We start from the raw sequence: 22070 nt of genomic DNA, 5'->3' as shown, positions 1-22070 counted from the left end.
TGAGGCAACACCTTGCTCCTCCCCCCAGGCCTGACAATGGGGATCCCCTGGGCCGGCACCCTGCTGGCCTTCATTCACACCTCCCGACTTCTGAAGACCCGGTGTTCCTGGCTCAGCCTGGTGGGAAGGAGGTCTGGGTGGCTGTGCCTCACACCTGTTCCTCTCAGGCCTTCCTCCTTTCCCCTTGGATTGGGTCAACTTGGGAAATCTGATTCAAAACATTTTTTTCTCATTAAACCTTGTTTTAATGGGTCTCAAAATTCTGTGACAGAGTTTTGGTCCAGTTGTTTCCATTAAAAAGTTCTGATTTGGGGACTTCCCTGGTGGTCCAGTGGCTAAGACTCCACACTCCCAATGCAGGAGACCCAGGTTCGATCCCTGGTCAAGGAACTAGATCCCACGTGCCGCAACGAAGATCCCGTGTGCCGCAGCTAGGACCCAGCGCAGCCAAATAAATATTTTTTAAAAAGTAGTTCTGATTTTAAAAACTAGTAACTTAAAACTGCCATGCAACACCCCTGCAACAATGGTCCACAAAACATTCTCTTTTTCTTCTGAAGATTTTATGATGCATTGTTCTCATTAGCCAGTCTTTTACTATTAAACCAAAATGGCCAATTGAGACTGTCCTGAGACCGTTCTTTCACCACAGGCTAAGAGTGGGTGGCAGGTATTAGGGACAATACAGTTGACCCTTGAACAACACAGGTTTGAACTGTGCGTCCACTTATATGCAACTTTTTTTTTTCCAATAAAAAAATCTGGGGTTGTTGAATCTGCAGATACGGAACTAAAGTTATACTCGGATCTTCAACTGCATGGAGAGTTAGTGCCCCTAATCCCTACGTGGCTCAAGGGTTAAGTGTATTCGTTTAGCCTTCTGAACTTTCTTGCCAGCTCCAGCAGACGTCTCGCCTACTGCTTTGACGACACTCACAGCTGCCGTCCATCTCATGTCACAAACACCAAAATGGCCCAGAGAAGGATCGTCAGAGAAGCTCTCAACACACATGGGCTTGCTGGGGACCATTTCAACGAATGAAGCATCACGAGGTTTCGAGAATCTGGGGCCATCTTCCAGACTCTTCCCAGAACAGTGATCAACATTCTTCACCTCAGTAGACTTGCAAGCAACAGATGCCCAGCCAGTGTTGACACAGCCTGGATGACTCAGGACAGTCACCTGGGCTGTGAGGCCAGCCACCTGCGTTGCTGCATCATTTTTGCTGTTGCCACGATGAGCATCTTTAACAGACACGCTCTTGACACTGAAGTCCACACTCCCCAAGAAGAGCTTCACTCGAAGCTACCGCTGTGCACGTGGACAAAGGTAACCACTCCGCTGGGTTTGAGAGCCCCCATCTCCTCATCCCACAGGCTTGGCGCCAATGCACCAATTGTGTGGATGTGCTGGAGGGGTGGACGCGAGGGCTTGTCAGCTGGACGAGCTGTGGGCAGCTCGGTTCCACGGCACTGCCACCTCTACCAGGTATTTTCCATCCCTCCTGGCTGCAGGGGCCTCAGTGGAGCCCATCTTGTTAATACCTGCAGTTAGTGGTGTCACACCAGTGTGTAAGCCAGAGGGCCTGCTCAGGGAGGGGTCTGCCCATTCTTGGAGACAGAAGCAACAACAACCAGGACAGCACAGACAGCCTGAGATGCGCCTGTGGTCATGTTTTCAATAATGTCTCTGTGTCCTGGGGCGTCACTGATGGTCACAGAATGCTGACTGGTCTTGGGTCTCCCCAGGGAGGTTGGTGGGGACATGGCGCTCATGCTGAGCTTGAAGCCACGTAGGGGAGCCCTTCCCATCCCCGCAGGCTCCCTCCCCACCCCCCACAGTTCTCCACAGCTCCTTTGTTACTCCCACCATAGCTGTGAGGCAGACAGCCAGGAGAGGTGGACGCACCTGAGCTCCGTATCCAGCAACGACGACGTCTTTTCCTTGCCCGTTTAAGCTTAGGCTTAGTGGTGGTTTTTATTTATTTATTTTTTGTAAGGAAATGGAGATCCATTTTTTTGGTTTGCTTTGTTTTTATAAATTTATTTATTTATTTTTGGCTGCATTGGGTCTTCATTGCTGCACATGGGCTTTCTCTAGTTTTGGCGAGCGGGGGCTACTCTTTGTTGCAGTGCATGGGCTTCTCATCACGGTGGCCTCTCTTGTTGCGGAGCATGGGCTCTAGGTGAGCGGGCTTCAGCAGTTGTGGCTCACGGGCTCTAGAGCGCAGGCTCAGTAGTTGTGGCACACGGGCTTAGTTGCTCCGTGGCATGTGGGATCTTCCCAGACAAGGGCTCGAATCTGTGTCCCCTGCGTTGGCAGGCGGATTCTTAACCACTGCACCACGAGGGAAGCCCTAGTGGTGGTTTTTAAACGCCTGTGTCTGGGACCAAATCCACTGTGGAAAAAGCCGGAAACTTTTCAACAACCATTTTATGTAAACAACCAACTATTCCGTTATACCTACAGTTTGAAATTCACGGTGGCTTTCTAGCCTTTATTTTCTACCGTAAGGACCTTATTATATACGTCATTACCATTAATTACTTCGGGGAGGATTGAGCTGCAAGTGCACGTTCTTTCACAGATTTTAGAATGCGGTGTTTGCTGCAGCCAGTGATCCACTTGACTGTGGAGGCAGGGTAACTCCCCTTTTGCATGCTTCCAGATTTTAGAAACTTAGTACAGAAATGTAGGAAGCTGTCAGCTGCTCTCCATTTGCGCAGCCCAAACCCAGCGCAGCCAAAAGTAAATTAAAATAAATAAATAAAAATAAATCTTCTCTAGTGAGGTATCTGTTCACATCTTTTGCCTGACTGTCCCTTCTCTTTGTCCCTTTCCTCACAGCAGGACACCCAAAGGGAGCATTGGGATGGATTGTGGGCTCGTGTTTTCAGGCTAGAGGAGACAAGTGGATGACACTGAATGATGGGGTTTGGCGGAGGGCAATGGAGAGGAGGACCCGGACGTGTGTCCAGCAGCCTCCCAGCCTCTCGGGCCACCTTGGCCCCTCCCACCTGGGCTGGACCCAGAGATGAGTGCCCAGGGCTCCTTGGGGGGAGTCTCACCTTCTGTTCCCCAGGGTTACTAGCCGGAGCGCAGGCAATGGCTTGGGACACTTGTGGACCCACGTCTGTGTTCAGGGAAGCCGGACAGTTTGGTGGGCACAGCTGCTCAATGAGGCCATGTCCTCAGGTGTGTCTAGGGCAGGGACTGGCTCCCAGGACCCGTGCACTGTCCAGGACGTCTGCCTGCGCCTTAGGTCTGGGATCATCCTACCGCAAGGAGTGGGGGCCCTGGGTGCTGCTCACCGTGAGGGGGAGACCCAGCTGGGAGGACACAGAGTTGGCTCACAAAGAGGGCAGGAGGCTGTCCTGGAAGCCTTGGACCCCTCTGTCCCCAGGACTTTCTCTCCTCTCTATCTCTCTGTGGAGGCTGGCTCCTCTGCTTCTCCACGTGGGGCCCCTCACCCTGGCACTAAGTGCATTGTCTGTGTCACTAGCCCTTGCAGGGACAGGCACCTGCCCCTCAGCTGTACAGAGGCTCAGAGAGCCTGCAGCACCCTGTCCAGTCAGCATGGCCTGGGGGAGGCTCCAGGACAGGCACATGGACCAGTGTGGAGGTCCCTCAAGGCAGTAAGTACCTGTTTAACTGTAAACTCCCCTCATATGGGATGTAACGGGTACAAGAAAGGCTCTGGTCATGGGCAGAGGGGGCATTCTGGGTGCCTGCCCTTGCCAGATGCTCCCTGTTAAACAAACGCCCCCCCCACACCCAGTTCTTGCCGTGGTTGGCCCTGCTCTGCGGGAGACATGATGCCCTTAGACCAGAGTGCAGGCAGAGGCAAAGCCAGCTGTATTCCCATCTGCAGGGGAAGCCAGTGATCTGTGAGGTGGCCAGGTCTCAAAGAACAGAAGAATCAAATGTACAGAGAAAAGCAGATGGAGAAATGGATCCATGGGTTTGTGGATTCGTGCAGAATTGCTGCAGTTAGTGCTGGTCCCCAGAGCTTTCTTCTCCTGAAACCCAAATGGGCTGCGTGTGGCAAAGATTTCTTGAATATGACACCAAAGCACACACAACAAAAGCAAAAATAGGTAAATTGGACTACATCAGACAAACTTTCTGTGCATCAAAGGACACAATCAAGAGAGTGAAAAGGCAATGCACAGAATTGGAGAAAATATTTACAAATCCTATATCTAATAAGAGGTTAATATCCAAAATATATTAAGAACTCCAACTCAACAACAACAAAAAAAACAAATACCAGATTTAAAAATGGGCAAAGGGGCTTCCCTGGTGGCACAGCGGTTGAGAGTCCGCCTGCTGATGCAGGGGACGCGGGTTCGTGCCCCAGTCCGGGAGGATCCCACATGCCGCGGAGCGGCTGGGTCCGTGAGCCATGACCGCTGAGCCTGCGCGTCCGGAGCCTGTGCTCCGCAACGGGAGAGGCCACAACAGTGAGAGGCCCGCGTACTGGGAAACAAAAAAACAAAAAAAAACCCCCAAAACAAAAACATTAAAAATGGGCAAAGAACTTGAGCAGACATTTCTCCAAAGATGATGGACAAATGGCCAACGAAGCGACAAAAAGATGCTAAACATCACTAATAATTAGGGAAATGCTAATGAAAACCACAATGAAATGCCATTTCACACCCATTAGGATGGTGCCTATAAAAAAATAAAACAATTGTTGGTGAGGATGTGGAGAAACTGGAACTCATGGACACTTTTGGTAGAAATGTAAATTGGTGCAGCCTCTGTGGAAAATAGTATGGAGGTCCCTCAAAATATTAAAAATAAACTACCATTTGGGGACTTCCCTGGTGGCACAGTGGTTAAGAATCCACCTGCCAGTACAGAGGACACGGGTTCGAGCCCTGGTCCGGGAAGATCCCACATGCCGCGGAGCAACTAGGCCTGCTGCCACAACTACTGAGCTGCGCGCCAAGAGCCCGTGCTCCGCAACAAGAGAAGCTAACACAATGAGAAGGCTGGCACCGCAACAAAGAGTAGCCCCCGCTCGCCGCAACTAAAGAAAGCCCACGCACAGCAACGAAGACCCAATGCAGCCAAAAATAAATAAATTTATTAAAAAAACACCAAAAAACTACCATTTGATCCAGCAATCCCATCTCTGGGTATATACCCAAAAGAACTGACAGACGGATCTCAAAGAGATATTTGCACACCCATCTTCATAGCAGCATTATTCATAATAGTGAAGCAACCCAAGTGTCCATCGACTAAGGGATAAAAAAAATGTGGTGTGTATATATAATGGAATATTACTCAGCCTTGAAACAGAAGGAAATTCTGACACATGCTACAACATAGATGACCCTGGAGGACATTATGTTGAGTGAAATAAGTCAGTCACAAAAAGACAAATACATTCCACTTATATGAGGTATCTAAAGTAATCAAATTCATAAAAATGCAAAGTAGAGTGGTGGTTGCCAGTGGCTGACGGGAGGGAGGAATAAGAAGTTGTTTAATGGGCAGAGAGGTTTAGTTTTGCAAGATCTGGATCTGGAGCGCTGTTGCACAACATTTTGAATATACTTACCACTACTGAGCCGTTCACTTAAAGATGATTAAGATGGTAATTTTGTGGTGTGTGTGTGTGTGTGTGTGACCACAATTTAAACAAAGACTGGCCATGTCAAGAGTCTGTGAGGATGTGCAGGAAATGAAACCCTCATCACTGCTGGTGGGGATGGAAAGTGGTGCAGCTACGTGGAAAATGGTTTGGAGGCTTCATAAAAAGTCCAACATACACCTCGCATATGAGCCATCCATTCTACTCCTAGATGTTTCCCCTAGGAGAAAAGGATTCCATTTACACCAAATTCTAGAAAATGAAACTGACCTAATAGGTAGTGACAGAAAGCAGAGTTCCCTGGAGATGGGGTGGGGGAGGGTAAGAGGGCGGATTCATTGGGTCCTGCAAGACTGGGGAAGTGCCAGCCACGTTCATTGTCTTGATTGTGGTAATTCTTTCACAGATGTGAAATTAAGAATTAAACAATACATCAAAGCTTATCATCAAATTGTGTCCTTTAAATTTGTGTGGTTTATTGTATGTCAATTATATCTCAATGAAAGTTAAAAATATTTTAAAAAATGAGTCAGCCTGTCTTATTTTCCAGGCAGCAAAATCAAAGGAGGTCTGAAGGCTGTTTGACATCTCAGCAACCAGCCTCCTGCAAGGGAGAAGAAAGAGCGGGTCGGGGCGCGTCCACCCCTCTCCTCTAAACTCCCTAGGACGCGTGGGGCTGAGTCCCTGGTCCTATCAGCGGACTGCTGGGCGACCTTGGCCAAGTTTCTCAACTCTGTGCTCAGCGTCTCCACCCGGAAGAGAGAATGATGACAGTACCTACCGTAAAGGAAAAATTATACCAAGCCTGGTGTGCCGAGGCAGCTTCCTTGGGGAATAAAGAGCGTCCCTGATAGAACACCTAAGCAATTTCTGATGAGCTGTAAGCGGATTAAGGTGGAAACCAGTTACCAGCAACCCAGGGGACCATCAGCCTGTCCCTGCTCGTGGGCAGAGCCCCAGACCTGGCACAGAGCCCACTGCAGGTGGGGAGCGGCCCTCGGACTGGAGGGAAGGGATCTGATTGGGTTTGACAGCCCAGAGCCAGCTAGGGAGAGGGGCCCCTGAGGGAGTGAGCCGTGGGGGCGTGGCCCCGGTGAAGTCCACGGGGGCGTGGTCAGGGCGGAGCGTCGAGGAGCTTAAGAGGCTGTCTCCTGGGGGCGCGTCCTTGGGCAAGGGGCGTGGCCCGGGAAGGTGTGACTGGGATCTGAGGAACGCGGCGAAGCCAGGGTCCGGAGTGAGGCACGGTCAAGGAAGGGGCGAGGAGGGTGTTGGGGGCGTGACCGGGTGCAGGGGCAGTTGTGAGGGGCGTGGTCAGGAGGCCGGAGCGGGTTCCAGCGGGTCCACGCTGTCCCGCCTGTGCTCGGCCCCTCAGGGCGCCAGGCCGCTGCCCAGCCGGGACGGAGCCAGAGGTGATGCTGGAGCACTCTGTCTTCCTGGCCCCGTCCTGCAGGGGCGAGTGGGAAGAAAAGGGGTCCTCAGTGGGATTGCGTGCGGCCGGGCAGCGGAGGGGAGGCGGCGCCTTTGCACGCAGGCCCCGGGCCCTTTCCTGTCTGGAGCAGGCGATTCTCCTCGTTTATCAACGTATCCCTGACTCCGCAGCTCTTCCTTTCCATCACGTAGGTGCAGGTGTTTTATACGCGTCCTTAATATGTTTATTCCTTGTAAAATATGCACTGTTGTGTGGTGTATGTGACTTAATTTACATGTTGTGCTATAAAGCCCACTTCACTTAATTTTTTACGCAGCGCCTTGTTTTTAGGATCTTCTCTTGTTCTCCATACCTCTGGTTCTTTGTCCCTGACTGCTGCGTAGCACTGTCAGTCTGCGCGTCTGTCCCTGATGATGGACACCTAAGTTGCCTCTTATTCCCCATCACTGCAAATCACGTAGTGCTGCGTATCTTTTTACCTGGTCCCTAGGAATGAAAATTCCTCTGGATTATCTATCCAAGAACGGGTTGCTTGTTCATAAGGTATCTGCACGCTTAATTTCTCTGACTACCGCTAGGTTGCCCTTCAGAGCTGCTGAGTACATTTACACTCCCAGTAGCCGTTCCTGAGAGTTCCCAATTCACTACACCCTCCCCAACACTAAGTGTTATACAGTGTTCTTATTTTTGCCAATCAGATGCATATCATGGTTGTTTCAATTTGTCCTTAATGGATTCCTAGTGAGTTTCATGATCTCCTCAAATAACATGTGGACTTTCCCCCTTCGTGAGTTGTCTTTTCATATGTATATGTTTTTTTGTTTTTGTTTCTGGCCTATGTTGCTATTGGAGTTCCTGATTTTTGTTTTGTTTCGTTGTTGATATGCAAGAGCTCTTGTATATTCTAGATACCAATCTCTTGTCAGATTTAGACTGCAAATGTCTTCTGCTAGTCCATCATCTATTGATTTTAACTGTGATGTCATCTGTTTAGTAGAAATTAAATCAGAGGTAGTCAAATTAGTTAATTTTTTACCTTGTGGCTTGTAGTTTTGTGGTTTTAATAAGTCTTTACCTTCCCCAAGGTCATAAAGATTCACCTCTATTTTTTTTAGAAGTATTTCAGTTTTACTTTCTTCTACTTTTCATATTTATGTGGATAATCTATTGGGAACCCAATTTTATACATATTAGATGTGGATCCAGCTTCATGTTTCTTCAAATAATTCCTCAACAAAGAATACATTAAATAATCAATCTTTCCCCATTACTTTTTATACATTAGTGAGATTCTGAATTCTTTTTTCTGTTCTATTGGTCCATTTGTGTTCCTGAGCCTATCAAGTACCATTGTTTTGGAGTAGATCCTAACATCTGGTAGAGTACCTGCCTGCTGTATGTCCTCGTTCAAAACTGAACTAGCTATTTGTAGACTTTTATTCTTCCATGTATATCTAAAAAATATGTTTTTCACATTCCTCAGAAAATCTTACTAGAACTAGATTATTAATATTTTGGTTTTTTAGACCACTTTAGTGAGCACTGACATCTTTACAGTGTTATGCCATCTGGTCCATGAACATTGTATGTTTCTCCATTTATTTGGCTTTCTTTTAAGATACTTTCATAGAGTTTTTATGTGTCCTCTATAAAAGTTTTGTATATGTTTAATTAGCTTAACGCCTACATGGTTTATAGCTTCCGTTGGTGTTGTGAAGGGCATCTCACTTTCCATCATATTTTCCAGTTGGTGGTTTCTCATCTGTAGAGAACCATTGTTGGGTTTTGTGAGCAGATCTTACTGAACTCACTGATTCTAATACTTTGTTGATTCTGTATATTTTCTGTGTAGAATTTCATATTATCTTCAATTTTTGAGACTTTAGGTTATTCTCTTCTAATCCTTAGGCTCTTTTTTTTCTTTTATTGTTGCATCGGCTGAGCACACCTGCCTCCACCCACCAACACCCACCAAGAAAGGCATCCTTTCTTGCTCCTGACCTTAAAGGGTTTGTATCCAAAGATTCTCTGTTGAAAATAATTTGTGTGGGATTTTGGTATATAGCCTTTATCAGGTTAATAAAGTTTCCTTTGTAGTCTCAGTTAAAAAATTTTTGATCATAAAGAGATGCTGACTTTTATCAACAATTGAGAGGAGGTGATTTTATCCTTAGTCTGATGATATGCTAAATTACACGGATAGATTTTTCTGATGTTATGTTATCCTTACATTCTTTTTTTAAATTATTTATTTATTTTTGGCTGTGTTGGGTCTTCGTTGCTGCCCACGGGCTTTCTCTAGTTGTGGCGGGCAGGGGCTACTCTTCGTTGCGGTGTGTGGGCTTCTCATTGCGGTGGCTTCTCTTGTTGCGGAGCACCAGCTCTAGGCACACAGGCTTTGGTAGTTGTAGCTCATGGGCTCAGTAGTTGTGGCTTGCGGGCTCTAGCAGGCCCAGTAGTTGTGGCACACGGGCTTAGTTGCTCCGCGGCATGTGGGATCTTCCCGGACCAGGGCTCAAACCCATGTCCCCTGCAATTGGCAGGCAGATTCTTAACCACTGCACCACCAGGGAAGTCCCTATCCTTACATTCTTGTATATTCTTAAGCATTCTGTGTTTTTGTATGTTGGCATTCAGTTAACAATTTTTATGTACGAATTCCACATCTATGTTTTCAATAATTTATTATTTATTTATAAATTTATCCCAAACTACTAATGTAGTTAATTTATCCCAGACTACTAATGTAGCCCTCCCCACCTTCCCCTTTGGTAACCATAAGATTGTTTTCTATGTCTGTGAGTCTGTTTCTCTTTTGTGAATAAGTTCATTTGTATCTTTAAAAACATATTTATTTATTTATTTATTGGCCATGCTACATGGCTTGTGGCTTAGTTCACCGACCAGGGATTGAACCCGGGACCCAGCAGTGAAATTGCCAGGTTCTAACCACTGGACGGCCAGGGAATTCCCTGTATCATTTTTTTTAGATTCCACAAATAAGTGATATCATATGATATTTGTCTTTCTCTGTCTGACTTACTTCACTTAGTATGATAATCTCTGGGTCCATCCATGTTGCTGCAAATGGCATCATTTCATTCTTTTTTATAGCTGAATAATATTCCATTGTATATATGTACCACATCTTTATCCATTCATCCCAAATTAGTAGTGTGGGATTAACAGATACACACTACTATAAATAAAATAGGTAAACAACAAGGACCTACTGTGTAGCACAAGGAACTATACTCAATATCTTGTGATATTGGAAAAGAATCTGAAAAAAATATGTATAACTGAATCACTTTGCTATACAATTGAAACTAACAACGTTGTAAATTAACTATACTTCAATAAAAAACAAAATAAAACCAACAAACAAAAACAATATTATGGTGAGGTTCAGGTAAGTCTTTTGTGAAGCATGGCCACCAGGGGACCCAAGGACCTGGGAGGGATAAGTGGAGTTAAAGGAGGCGTTTTGTTTTTATAACAAGAAATATCAGTGGCTTTGTATGCTCATGCAAATAATAAAACAGAGAGAGACAAACAGATGATGCAGGAGAGGAGACAGATAAACAAAATCTTTGAGAATGCAAGAGGCAGTGGGTCCCAGTTCATCAGAGGAGGGCCTGCCTTGTATAGGAGCAGGGAAACTGCCTACCCATTTTCAGGAGGGAAGGTGAAGGGCAGGGATAGATATGGGCGGGCCTTTGGGTTTGGTGATAAGAAGTTTTGTTCTCATCTGGGAGGCTCAACTAGAGAGGCCTAAGAAATTCCTATGCTCACTTTGGGGAATGGGAGACTTACCCTCTGGAGAAAAATCACAAGATTGCCAAGGAGCGTGAAGTGCTCCTTCTAAGTTTAAAGCGAAGCCAGCCAGCACAGGTCTGTGATGTTTCTGCAGCATTCATGATGGAGTTCCTCCAGACTGGGCTTTCTCAAGTGTGCACAACAGAGAGGGAGCTAGAGACAGGAGAGCAGAGACCATTTTTCCTGTGTATGGGAGTGCAGTGTGAGGATGGGCCAAAAGGGAAGTCAAAGAGTGGTGACAGAGTCCCGATCAGAGAGCCGGGAGGCAAAGCACTGCAGCAGCGGCGCACTGAGGGAGTGAGCTGCAGGCCGGAAGTGGAACTCAACTGAGGGCTTCTCAGCTTGAGCTTTCAGCCCTTTGCAGTTCCTTGTGCGAATGGGATCCGGGCTGTGGCCACGGAGTGGTGTGGGCTTCTCTGTTTTGTTGTGGGAGTTTCAGGCTGGTTAGCCTCCATTTATATCGACATGCATGTCAAATACTACAACTTCTGGAAATGAATACTGTATAGGTAATAACAATTTTTAAAAGCCTGAAAAGCAGGCTAAACGCAGATTAGAAAACGCTAAATAGAACAACAGTAAAGCTTAACTGAGCAATTACCAAGAGTTAAGATGACAGAGCAAAAAGAGAGAAAATCGTAGAGACACGGAGGACACAGGCCGTCCAGTTTAGCTTGACAGATACATAGGGAGAACCTATAAGAATGGAGGAGAGCCAATATTTTAAGAGACAGTGGCTGATAACTTTCCAGAATCGAGGAAAAGTGAAATCTTTTCCAGGAAGTCCAACATGGTTTGAGTAGGTAAAATTACACCAAATCCACACCGACACGTAGGAAATGTCAACTGCACCGCACCGAAGGGGCTCGGAAGAATCTCAGGAGCGATCTGACAGACATCGTCGGCCGTGGTGCGGACCGCGGGGCTGGAGGGAGCGCTTCGGCATCACCTGGCCAGCAGCCACCCCTCTCCGCCCGTCGCACCCCGGGCCCCGGGTGACCCGGGCCGGGGGCGCCCCTCTTCGCCCGAAGCATCCCCGGACTCGCCCGGACAGCGCGAGTACCCCCACACCCGCGCTGTGGGCGGAGCCAGCGCGACTACGCTCCCGACTCCCGGCATGCAGCGCACGCCCCCGGCGGGACTCCTGCTCCCGGCGTGCCGCGCGCCGGCGCATGTGCATGGGGCTCGCGACGGCGTCCCCTGGCGGCGGGGGCCGTGCGGGGCGGGGGCGGGGCCGGAGGCGGGGGGTTGCGCTGGTGACGGGAGGACGCGCGGTCGCGGCGCATTGGGCCGGCGGCGGCGGCAGCGGCGGCGGCGGCGGCGGCGGAGGGCGCGCACCGAGCGGGCGGCGGCGGCGGCGCGGGAGAGCCGCGAGCAGCTCACGCGCGGCGTGCGAGCCGGGATGAGGGGCTGTGGCCGCGCGGCCCGCGCGCAGCCTGCGGGTGAGAGCGCGGACGGTGGGCGGCGCGGGCCGGGAAGATGGCGGAGAGGCCGGCGCTGTGGCCCCCGCCCGGTCTCGCGGAGGTCCCCGGCCCGGCCCGCGAGGATATGGGTCCTTGGCGACTGAGGGGGCGGGCGGTGCCGCGGCCGGGCCGGGGAGGGGCGGGTTCTGTGTGTAGAGGTCTTGCTGGGGGGGCGGCGCAGGGGCGCGAGGGGCCCAGGCCTCGCGGGGCCAGGGTGTGAGGTGGGTGTGGGGTCAGGCCTAGGGGTGAAGGTGGGTGAGAGTGTGCCCGGCCCGGGGTGCGGGTCGGTGAGTGTGCCGGCCCTGGGGTGTGAGCGTGCCCGGCCTAGGGTGGGCGTGAGTGGAGTGCCGGGCCTGAGCGCGGGGTGTCGGCGCGGTTCGGGTGCGCAGTCGGGGAGGTGCGGGGCCAGGGAGTCGGGACGCGCGTGTCCGGGTGCGGCCCGTGGCCTCCAGCCCCGCCGATCTGGCCTCTGCAGGGAGGCGGGCTGGGGCGTCCCCGCCTTCCCTCCCGGTCGCTCTCCCGGAGCTGGAATTCCCTCGGTGGCCCCCTGGTTGCGGGATTGGTGTGGGTGGAGGCAGTGTTCCGCGCGAGGGCCGAGATAGAGGCAGGCTGTGCGCATCTTGGGGGTCAGGACGTCTTTTATTTTAAAACGTGCAGCTGGCGGGGAGGCCGCCGCAGCTGTGGGTGTGTTACATGCTGCTCCCACAAGCAGCTGCTGTGGGCGCTGCGCAGCCTTCAGCAGCAAAAATGCGGCGTCCCTCACCCAATTCGTTGTCCTAGGGTTTAACCAAACCTCCTGTGACCTTTACAGAAACCTACAGTTGCAAGGCTTCTTGTTCCTCCCCTGGTGCAGACAATAGGAGGTTTGTCTTTGAAGCCAGCGAGGGGAATTGCACCCTGTACATCCTGGGTGCCTCTGTAAACAGCAGGTGGTTCCCGGTCAGCGGCTCCCCTTTCACAGTGAGCAAGGTGTGTTTCTCCTCGTTGGGGGAGGGGAAGGAGATTTGATAGGGGTGAATGTGAAGCAAGGAGACTCATTCCATAAAGCAGCTTGGCGCGGACTGTGTGCCCTGCGCGCTGGCTTGGGAATGAGCAGGGCCCTGGGTCTCTCTGCCTGCACTTTGTCTAGTCAGCTGTCTGGAGAGGCTGGAGAACAGGGGGGAGAAGAGGGCGGCTTCTGGAGCCAGACTGCTTGCCTTTGAGTCATGACTCTTCTGTTTACTGGCTTTGTACTCTGCCTTTGGTTCCTCATGTGTAAAATGGGAGCACCAATAATATTGGGCTCCCTGGGTGGTTGTGGGGACTCGGTGAATTCATTGTGCCTTGTTGTCAGTGTTGAGAAAAGTCAGGAGTTGTTATCGCTGCCAAGATCTGGTTTCCAGGGTGCACTCACTGGGTCGGCTGTTTCATCTTAGTTTAACACTAACTTGAGGTCTGTGGCTCTCTTTTCTTGTGCAAGCTGGGGTCATATTTGGAGAAACAAGTCTTTATAAAGGTAAACGAGGAACAAATCTCATGTACTTAGATAAATTATCATATAGAACTGTTTTAAAAAATCTTTTTAGAAGAAGAAAGCTTCTAATGAACCAGTCTAGAATCCTGCAGTACTTATTGTCCTGGGAGGTAGATAGGATTGTTGTTGACAGAAATGAGATGTCAAGCAGTTCTTGGGTAATTCTCTACTTGAATTAAACTATCAAAGCCATTGTTGTTATACTTTTTTCTTTTTAGTTTAATTAATTAATTAATTAATTTTGGCTGCGTTGGGTCCTTGTTGCCGCACGTGGGCTTTCTCTGGTTGCTGAGAGCGGGGTCTACTCTTCATTGCATTGTGGTGGCTTCTTTTGTTGCGGAGCACGGGCTCTAGGTGCACAGGCTCAGTAGTTGTGGCACGTGGGCTCAGTAGTTGTGGCTCGCGGGCTCTAGAGCGCAGGCAGAGTAGTTGTGGCACATGGGTTCAGTTGCTCCGCGGCATGTGGGATCTTCCCGGACCAGGGCTCAAACCTGTGTCCCCTGCATTGGCAGGCAGATTCTTAACCACTGCGCCACCAGGGAAGCCCTGTTGTTATACTTCACAGTGTTATCCTTGTAACAGAAAAGATACTTTATTAACAAACTAAGTGACAGTGAGGGCATAAGCACCAGAAAATGAGGACTTGGCATTATCAGTGCTGTAACATTCTGTCTTGCTAAGCTGTTGGAAGGAATAACTTAACTTGCTTCAGAACAAAGTGGAAAAATTCGTCATGTTTCCCAAGGAGATGGTTCTGTTTCTCAGGTCTAGGAAGAGTATCTTAGGCTTACCCTAGATCACTTCATCTCATCCCCTTTATCTGTGTGACACTAAGACTAGGAGGGACCCCCCCCCCCACTTTAAGGAGAGTCTTTGGGCATTTGTGGAGTCTAAGGTTGAGAACATTTGATGTTCAGAGTGAATGGTAACGAAATAGCTTCTGTGAGCAAATTTTAAAATACCTAAAGATAGATTTAAAAACGTCCATTCCCGCCTTCTTTCCTGCATGTGTGCTGGTGTGGGCTGTCCTTGAACAATGAAATAACAGTGAATTCAGTGTCTTGTTAAGCCTCCACCTGGTTCTTTGTTGCTTTTGAAGAAAAATGTCCGTGTAAAGATGAAAAAATTAAAAAAATGTTTCACTATGAGAACATTCTCATAGTGAAATACCTAGTTTTACTAGCAAGATAGCTTTGCTGTGCCTGTTCACTGACCCATGTGGCCATTTGTTGAGGGTCTTACATGCTCCCACTCAGAGTTGGCTCTGTGGGTGTCCTGTCTCAGGAGCTCAGCCTGGGTGTCGCAGCGCTGGACCTGGCGACACCTGGCAGAGCTGGACTGGGCTGCCCTGCCTGGAGGTCTCTTCTCCTGTTATCCTTCTTGCTCCCCTGGTAAAGTCTGCACCCTCAGCTGTGGGCTGTCTCTGCTCCCTCCTATGCCTGCCTCACCGTGCCTCCCATCGGCCTCTGGGACTTGCCCTTGATGTCACCTGGCAGCTCTGCCCTGCTCCCTGCGGTTGTTTCTGACCCTGACTGCTGTCCTGCAGCCACACTGTTTCACCCTGCTGAGAAGAGCCTCCTCCCTTGGGCCTGCAGCCCTAGCTCACTCCTGCTTCTGCTGTGCTCACGCCTCAGCCTTCCAAACACCGCGCCAGACGAGGGTCTGTAAGCTACAGCCACTGACAGCCCCTTGGCCTGTCTTTGTAAATAAAGTTTTATTGCAACACAGCCACCCTGGTTTATTTTTGTATCATCTGTGGCTTTACGCGGGCTTCTCACTGCTGTGGCCTCTCCCGTTGCGGAGCACAGGCTCCGGATGTGCAGGCTCATTGGCCATGGCTCACGGGCCCAGCCGCTCCGCGGCATGCGGGATCCTCCCGGACCGGGGCACAAACCCGTGTCCCCTGCATCGGCAGGTGGACTCCCAACCACTGTGCCACCAGGGAAGCCCTCATCTGTGGCTTTTTTGGCAGACTTGACTAGTTGCAACAGAGACTTCATGGCCCACAACACCTAAACTGTTTCCTGTCTGGCCCATTTTCAGAAAAAGTTTGCTCTAGAAGTTCAGAGGGAGAAGGACTGTAGTGGGGGGCTTCAAGGAAGAGGTGGTCTTTGAGCTGAACCTCAGCAGGAGGTGAGTGGGGGAAGGATGGAGGACACTGCAGCACTACAGACAGAAAGGGTTTCAGGTCTTGGGAGTAAAGGCAAGAAGGTGGCTCATGTGTGGTTTGTGGGGTTAGAAGTTTGTATAAGGAATAAGAGGAAATAAGGGTTATAACGTGAAGATCTTTGAACTTAGGTGAAGGACTTTAGATTTCAGTTCTCTGGCTATAGGGAGCCACTTCAGGTCTGTGAGTAGGGGAAGTCCTGATAAAATGGGTTAGGAACATGTACCTGGCCGTGATGCGTAGGACAGGTTGGAGAAGGAAGAAATCAGGGAGTTTATTGGGCAGCTTTCTCTAGAAAGACTGCAGTAACAAGTCAGAGGTTTATTTCTAGCTCACATTTCATTTGCTTGAGGCTCTTTTCTGAGAGTCTTCATTGCTGGATCGGGGACGTGCCCTTGTTTGGGACACGCTATTCTTATGGCAAGAGAGTGGCAGAGACTCAGCCTCTCTTTGAGCTTCAGCTTAGAACTGGAGACTCAAGTTCCGTGGCCAAAGCAGGTCCCCTGGCCCAGCCCTGGGGGAGGAGCTACGTCCCACGGCCAGGGGCGGGCTGTAGGATGGACAGCCCTCTTACAGGGAGGGTGGCCAAAGAACGGGAGCCAATGCTAGGACCACCCCAAGGGAGCAGACAAGTGCCAGCCACACTTCTTCCCTTAGCCGCCTGCGTGGAAGCCCTGCAGGCGTCTCAGGCCTTGCCTCCTGCTTCACTTCCAGCCTTGGCCGCCTGGTGCTCTGGGCCCATCACGTGCTAGGTTCTTCCCCCGCATGCTGCTGCTCCCTGCCTTGCTCGTCGTACCTTCCACGTAGTTAATGAATCCCCCTTCCTCTGGCAGCAGGGCTAGCTGCCAGGCGGGGCCTGTGCCTGTCTCGTCCGCACTGTGGCGGTGCCTCCTGGCTGGACCCCCTCCCCTCTATCTTCCACGCAGCTGCTCAGGGCATGTGTGCAGGTCAGTGTTCTCATCCAGCGGTGGTTCATCTGGAGACATTTGCGGTCGTCCCAACTGGGAGCAGGTGCAGCGGCAGTGAATGTGTGGAGGCCATCCCGTGCCACCCAGGATGCTCCGCGGCTGAGGAGCAGGCCCCGGGCATGTGTGCCAGTCGTGCTGCTGCCCTGCCCTCCTCCCCGGCTCGCCGTGCCCCCTGGACTGCTGTCCGTGGCCCAGCGTGCCCCGACTCGCACCCAGCGCTCCGGCAACTCTGGCTGAGCACCGCCAGGCCCAGCCCTGCTCCGCATTCTCTCTTCCCCTCACACGAGCAGGGCTCGGGTGGCTCCTTAGGCCCTCACTGGGGCCTGCCTGGGGTCTGATCTGTCCCCATGCCAGCAACGCTCTGCACAGCCTCCAGTTGTCCCCCTCTGCACGGGGAGTCCTCGAGGGCAGCAGACTCAGTGCCTCGTGTAGCATTTCCTTTGTGTCTTAACATCAGCAGGGATGGACGCCTTTAGGTGGGAGTCACCGTTGTGCTTCCCAGGTTGACACAGCAGCGGCTCCTTCCAGCTACCTGAGGCCTCTCATCTCTTGCTTTCCTAAGTGTAAATGTTTTAATTCTCATAGATTCTTTTCATTTTTGCTCCTTAAAAGGTTAAAAAATTTTCTACTATGTAACATCTTCAGGGTTTGAAGGCACAGAGGGTGCACAGTGTAACTGTCTGTTGCCTCCTTCCCTTCTCTGCCCCCAGAAGCCTGGTCCCCTGGAGGCACCCACTCCGTCTCCTTCTAGAGATACTTTGTTGTAACTATGCACGCAAACATGTATATGTCTTCTTTTTTTCCTGCTCTTTTCTTTAAAAAATTTTCGTAACCTCGCCTTTTTAACTAAATGTGTTTGGGTTTGGGAAGTCACTCCATGTCAGTACATTTTCCAGTTCATTCATTTTCATGACTACATCGTGTCTGGCTGAGTGGAGGTGCTATAATTTATCTGACCAGCCCCTGCTGGTGAACATCGTATTTCGCGCAGTTAAAATCAGGCTGCAGGCACAGCATTGTGGACATGTGCACGTGTGCCTGTGGGGCCCATCCCTAGCAGTGACATCTCTTTGTTTAATCACTGTTGATTCTGTTAAATCAGGTTTTGCTTTTGTTTCTTAATGTCTTTAACTGTACTTTCTATGGTCATTTATTTCTCCCAGTTATCTGTCTGTATTTTAAATAATATAGGATGGTCAGATTAGGTGAGTTTCTCAGTTGGAAATTGGCTCACCTTTCATGTGTTCTTATAGGTAGGAGTGACTAGGAAAACATATCCACACAAAAACCTGAACACAGAAGTTCACGGTAGCATCATTCGTAATAGCCAAAAAGGGGAAACAACCAAAATGTCCATCGACAGATGAATGGACAAACAAAGTGTGTTCTGTCCATACAGTGGAATATTATTTGGGAATAAAAAGAAAGGAAGTACTGATTCATGCTACAATGTGGATGAATCTTGGAACATTATGCTGAGTGAAAGAAGCCAGACACAGAGGTCTGGCTTTGTACGGTTCCATTGATACGAAATGCCCCAAACAGGCAAATCCATAGAGACTGAAAGTAGATTAGTGGTTGCCAGGGGCTGGGAAATGACAGCTAAGGCGTATGGGGTTTCTTTTTGGGTAATGAAAATATTCTAAAATTGACTGTGGTGAAGGCTGTGCCTATCTGTGAATATACTGAAATATTCTAAAATTGTATGCTCTAAATGGGTGAATTGTATGGTATGTGAATTACATCTCAATAAAGCTGTTAAAAATAAGAGTGATTAGGATTTTTAAGGAGGGAGCGTTCCAAGGGGGGGCCCAAGGCCTTAGTGTTGACTCTGTCCTGGGCTTGTGGTGAGAAGTCCAGTGGGCAGCACGGTGACTCCCGGATCGGCCTTTGAGATACTGGGTATAGTGGACACAGCACTGTTCCCACTGTGGAAGACTTGAGTTCAGCCTTGACTCAGTCCCCGAGGAGTGTGGCCCATCACAGGTAAATCGATCAAATCGCTTAACAGCCGAGCCTCGGCTCATATCTGTGGATTAGATTATATGTGTCCCGTCTATTCTCAGGGTGTGTTGTGAGGCTGAAGTGTGACTGAATTTCAGAGGACTCTGTAAATTACTGAGTGTTATACGTGTATAGGGTTCTAAAAAAGTAATTTCAACACCAAGAGGCCAAGTCAGCAGAGCACGTTTTCTGTCCTCTTGCAGACTGGTTGACCCGAGTGTAGCCGGCTGCATTGTGAACAGAACCATGTGTGGCCCCAGGGTGCTGGGCTCAGGCCTGGGAGCCCCTCATCTGGCCCCCACTACTCGAGCCTATTTTCCTCCTTCGCTGCACTCCTCTGTCTGTTCTGCTGCTTCTCTGGGTCCTTCCTAAAGTTCCTGGAGGCCCAGCACGAACCAGAGATGTGGGTGCTTCCTTCATGTGTGGAGCTTCACAGGAATGTCGTCCTGAGACACTGCTGGTGGTTCTGTTACAGTCCCTTCAGCTGCTTCCTGGGACTTCTCTGGTGGCCAGCATGTGCTTCCTAGCCATTGGGATCGTGTGAAGCATGTACAATACAAATTTCCCAGCCGACAGACTTCAGGTTGTTTGTGCATCCGATTGCACGTGTCGCAGCAGCTTCTGGACTCCAGATACTGTTTTTCTATTTAATTTTGGTGGTGTTGGCCTTTTATTTTGTATTCAGAATTCAGCCATACTATGAGGATTCCTACTTCTTCTGACTCTGAGAAGCCCAAGAATTAGCCTCTGGTTCCCAAAACCTGGGAGGGGGTAAACTGTGGGTCCCGGAGACCCTCATTTGCAGGGATGTGCAGAAAGCCCAGCGGCCGGCCACCAAGGGACAGTGTGGGCCTTCCTGCCTGAGGCCACTGGGGCCCAGGATGGTGTTGCTCAGGGCTGGAGCCTTCTCTGTTGGTTTGGCAGGATTTTTTTTCTTTTTTTTTTTTTTTTCTGCGGTACGCGGGCCTCTCACCGCCACGGCCCTTCCCGTTGCGGAGCACAGACTCCGGACGTGAAGGCCCAGCGGCCATGACCCACGGGCCCAGCCGCTCTGCGGCATGTGGGATCCTCCCAGACCGGGGCACAAACCCGTGTCCCCTGCATCGGCAGGTGGACTCTCAACCACTGCGCCACCAGGGAAGCCCTAATTTTTTATTTTATAGTATAGTTGATTTACAACGCTGTGTTAGTTTCAGGTGTACAGCTAAGTTATTCAGTTATACCTCTACATATATCCTTTATTATTATTTTTTAACATATTTATTTATTTATTTTTGGCTGTGTTGGGTCTTTGTTGCTGCGCGTGGGCTTTCTCTAGTTGCAGCGAGTGGGGGCTACTCTTTGCTGCAGTGTGAGGGCTTCTCATTGCGGTGGCTTCTCGTTGCAGAGCACGGGCTCTAGGCACGTGGGCTCAGTAGTTGTGGCTCGCGGGCTCTAGAGCGCAGGCTCAGTAGTTGTGGCGAACAGGCTTAGTTGCTCTGCGGCATGTGGGATCCTCCTGGACCAGGGCTGGAACCTGTGTCCCCTGCATTGGCAGGCGGATTCTTATCTACCGCGTCACCAGGAAGTCCCAGAAAGTTTAGCTAAATTTTTAATACTTTTTTTTTTTGCGTGGTGTGTGGGCCTCTCACTGTTGCGGCCTCTCCCATTGCGGAGCACAGGCTTCGGACGCGCAGGCTCAGCGGCCATGGCTCACGGGCCCAGCCGCTCCGTGGCATGTGGGATCTTCCCAGACCGGGGCACGAACCCGTGTCCCCTGCATCGGCAGGCGGACTCTCAACCACTGCGCTCCCAAGGAAGCCCAAATTTTTAATACTATTTTGTGGGATATTTATCTGCCCCAACAGGTATTTGTCAGGAAAACATTGTGTTTTTCCTGCAGTACTTCAGCATTTGTTGTTGTTGCTGCATCTGTCTTGAAGTGTCGCTTTGTACGTGTGCCATGAAAACTGCCTTCCCACATTCACCCTTTGTGTGGAACTGAGCCGATCACAGGCGAAAAAACAGGCCGGCCGCAGCTTGTTTGGACTTGTCTGAGTTTAGCAAATCCTTGGCATCAGGGAGCCTCTAACAGGGCTTAGAGCCTTTGATGTGCCTTGCAGCAGAAACAATTTTCAGTATTTTCTAAATAACACTTGTAATATATTCTATAAAGAGCAAGTGTTCACATATTTCTCACTCAACATTGGTAACCCATCCTGAAAATCAGACATTCTACTTGAAAATAGAGTCTATTTTTCATCATGTTAAATGGGAAAATTTATTAACTCATTAAGTATCAGTCAATTTCCTAAAACATCTTTGAAACCCTGATAAAGGACCTTCATATAAGAAATAGGCTATCATGTTAGAATGTAAAAAAGGGTTTCCTTGTTTTCCAGACAAGTGATGCAAATTATCTGCTGTTGCTTTTCCTGTGGTAACGCCTAGAGCCTCTGCGCGTCCCGGCGACTCAGCAGCGGGTGCCCTGGTGACGCTTTTTTTTTTTTTTTTTAATTTTTGTTGGAGTATACTTGCTTTACAATGTTGTGTTAGTTTCTATTGAACAGCAAGGTGAATCAGCTGTACATATACATGTAGCCCCTTTTTTTTTTGGATTTCTTTCTCATTTAGGTCACCACAGAGTATTGAGTAGACTTCCCTGTGCTATACAGTAAGTTCTCATTAGTTATCTATTTTATACATAGTATCAATGTGTATATTTTCAGAGGTGCATGCAGCATGCTTCTCCCAATTGAATTTCAAATCCAACCTGAGGTTTTTTCCCTGCATGTTGTTTTGAGGAAATTGTTTAGTTCGTTTTTTGACATAAATACAAATTTTACCCCTTTAATAACCAAAACTGAAATACATATTAGAATAATTATATGATTTGTGAACTTAAAAAATGTTTTATTGAAGTATAGTTGATTTGCAGTGTGTAAATTTCGGCTGTACAGCCAAATGAGTCAGTTATATATATATATGTATTATATATATAGTCTATGAACTCTTAAACTATCAAAAACCAAAAGATATTCTACCAAACAATTTTAACCAGGATGATTTCCATGGGGAAATACAAATATGCCTGTATTTGTAATGTGGGTTAATGTTAA

General features: G+C 49.3%; 1 protein-coding gene across 9 annotated transcripts in view; it reads left to right on the top strand.

Annotated features, from left to right (window-relative positions):
- The first annotated feature begins 12136 nt into the window (after positions 1 to 12136).
- Positions 12137 to 22070, top strand: part of ARHGAP39 (Rho GTPase activating protein 39) — a 127837-nt gene continuing 117903 nt past the window's right edge. For 3 of the 9 annotated variants that reach the window (XR_004346407.1, XM_032609656.1, XM_032609657.1), the window contains exon 1: positions 12138 to 12299. The gene's annotated coding sequence lies outside the window, so the exon portion shown is untranslated. Of the gene's footprint in view, positions 12300 to 22070 lie in introns of all 9 variants that reach the window. The other 6 variants (XM_032609655.1, XM_032609653.1, XM_032609654.1 and 3 more) reach the window with 3 other exon arrangements.

The sequence above is a fragment of the Phocoena sinus genome, chromosome 17, assembly GCF_008692025.1.
Source record: "Phocoena sinus isolate mPhoSin1 chromosome 17, mPhoSin1.pri, whole genome shotgun sequence".
NCBI classification, from domain to species: Eukaryota; Metazoa; Chordata; class Mammalia; order Artiodactyla; family Phocoenidae; genus Phocoena; species Phocoena sinus.
Note: the sequence above shows the minus strand (reverse complement) of the source record. Positions and strands in the feature narration are given on the sequence as shown.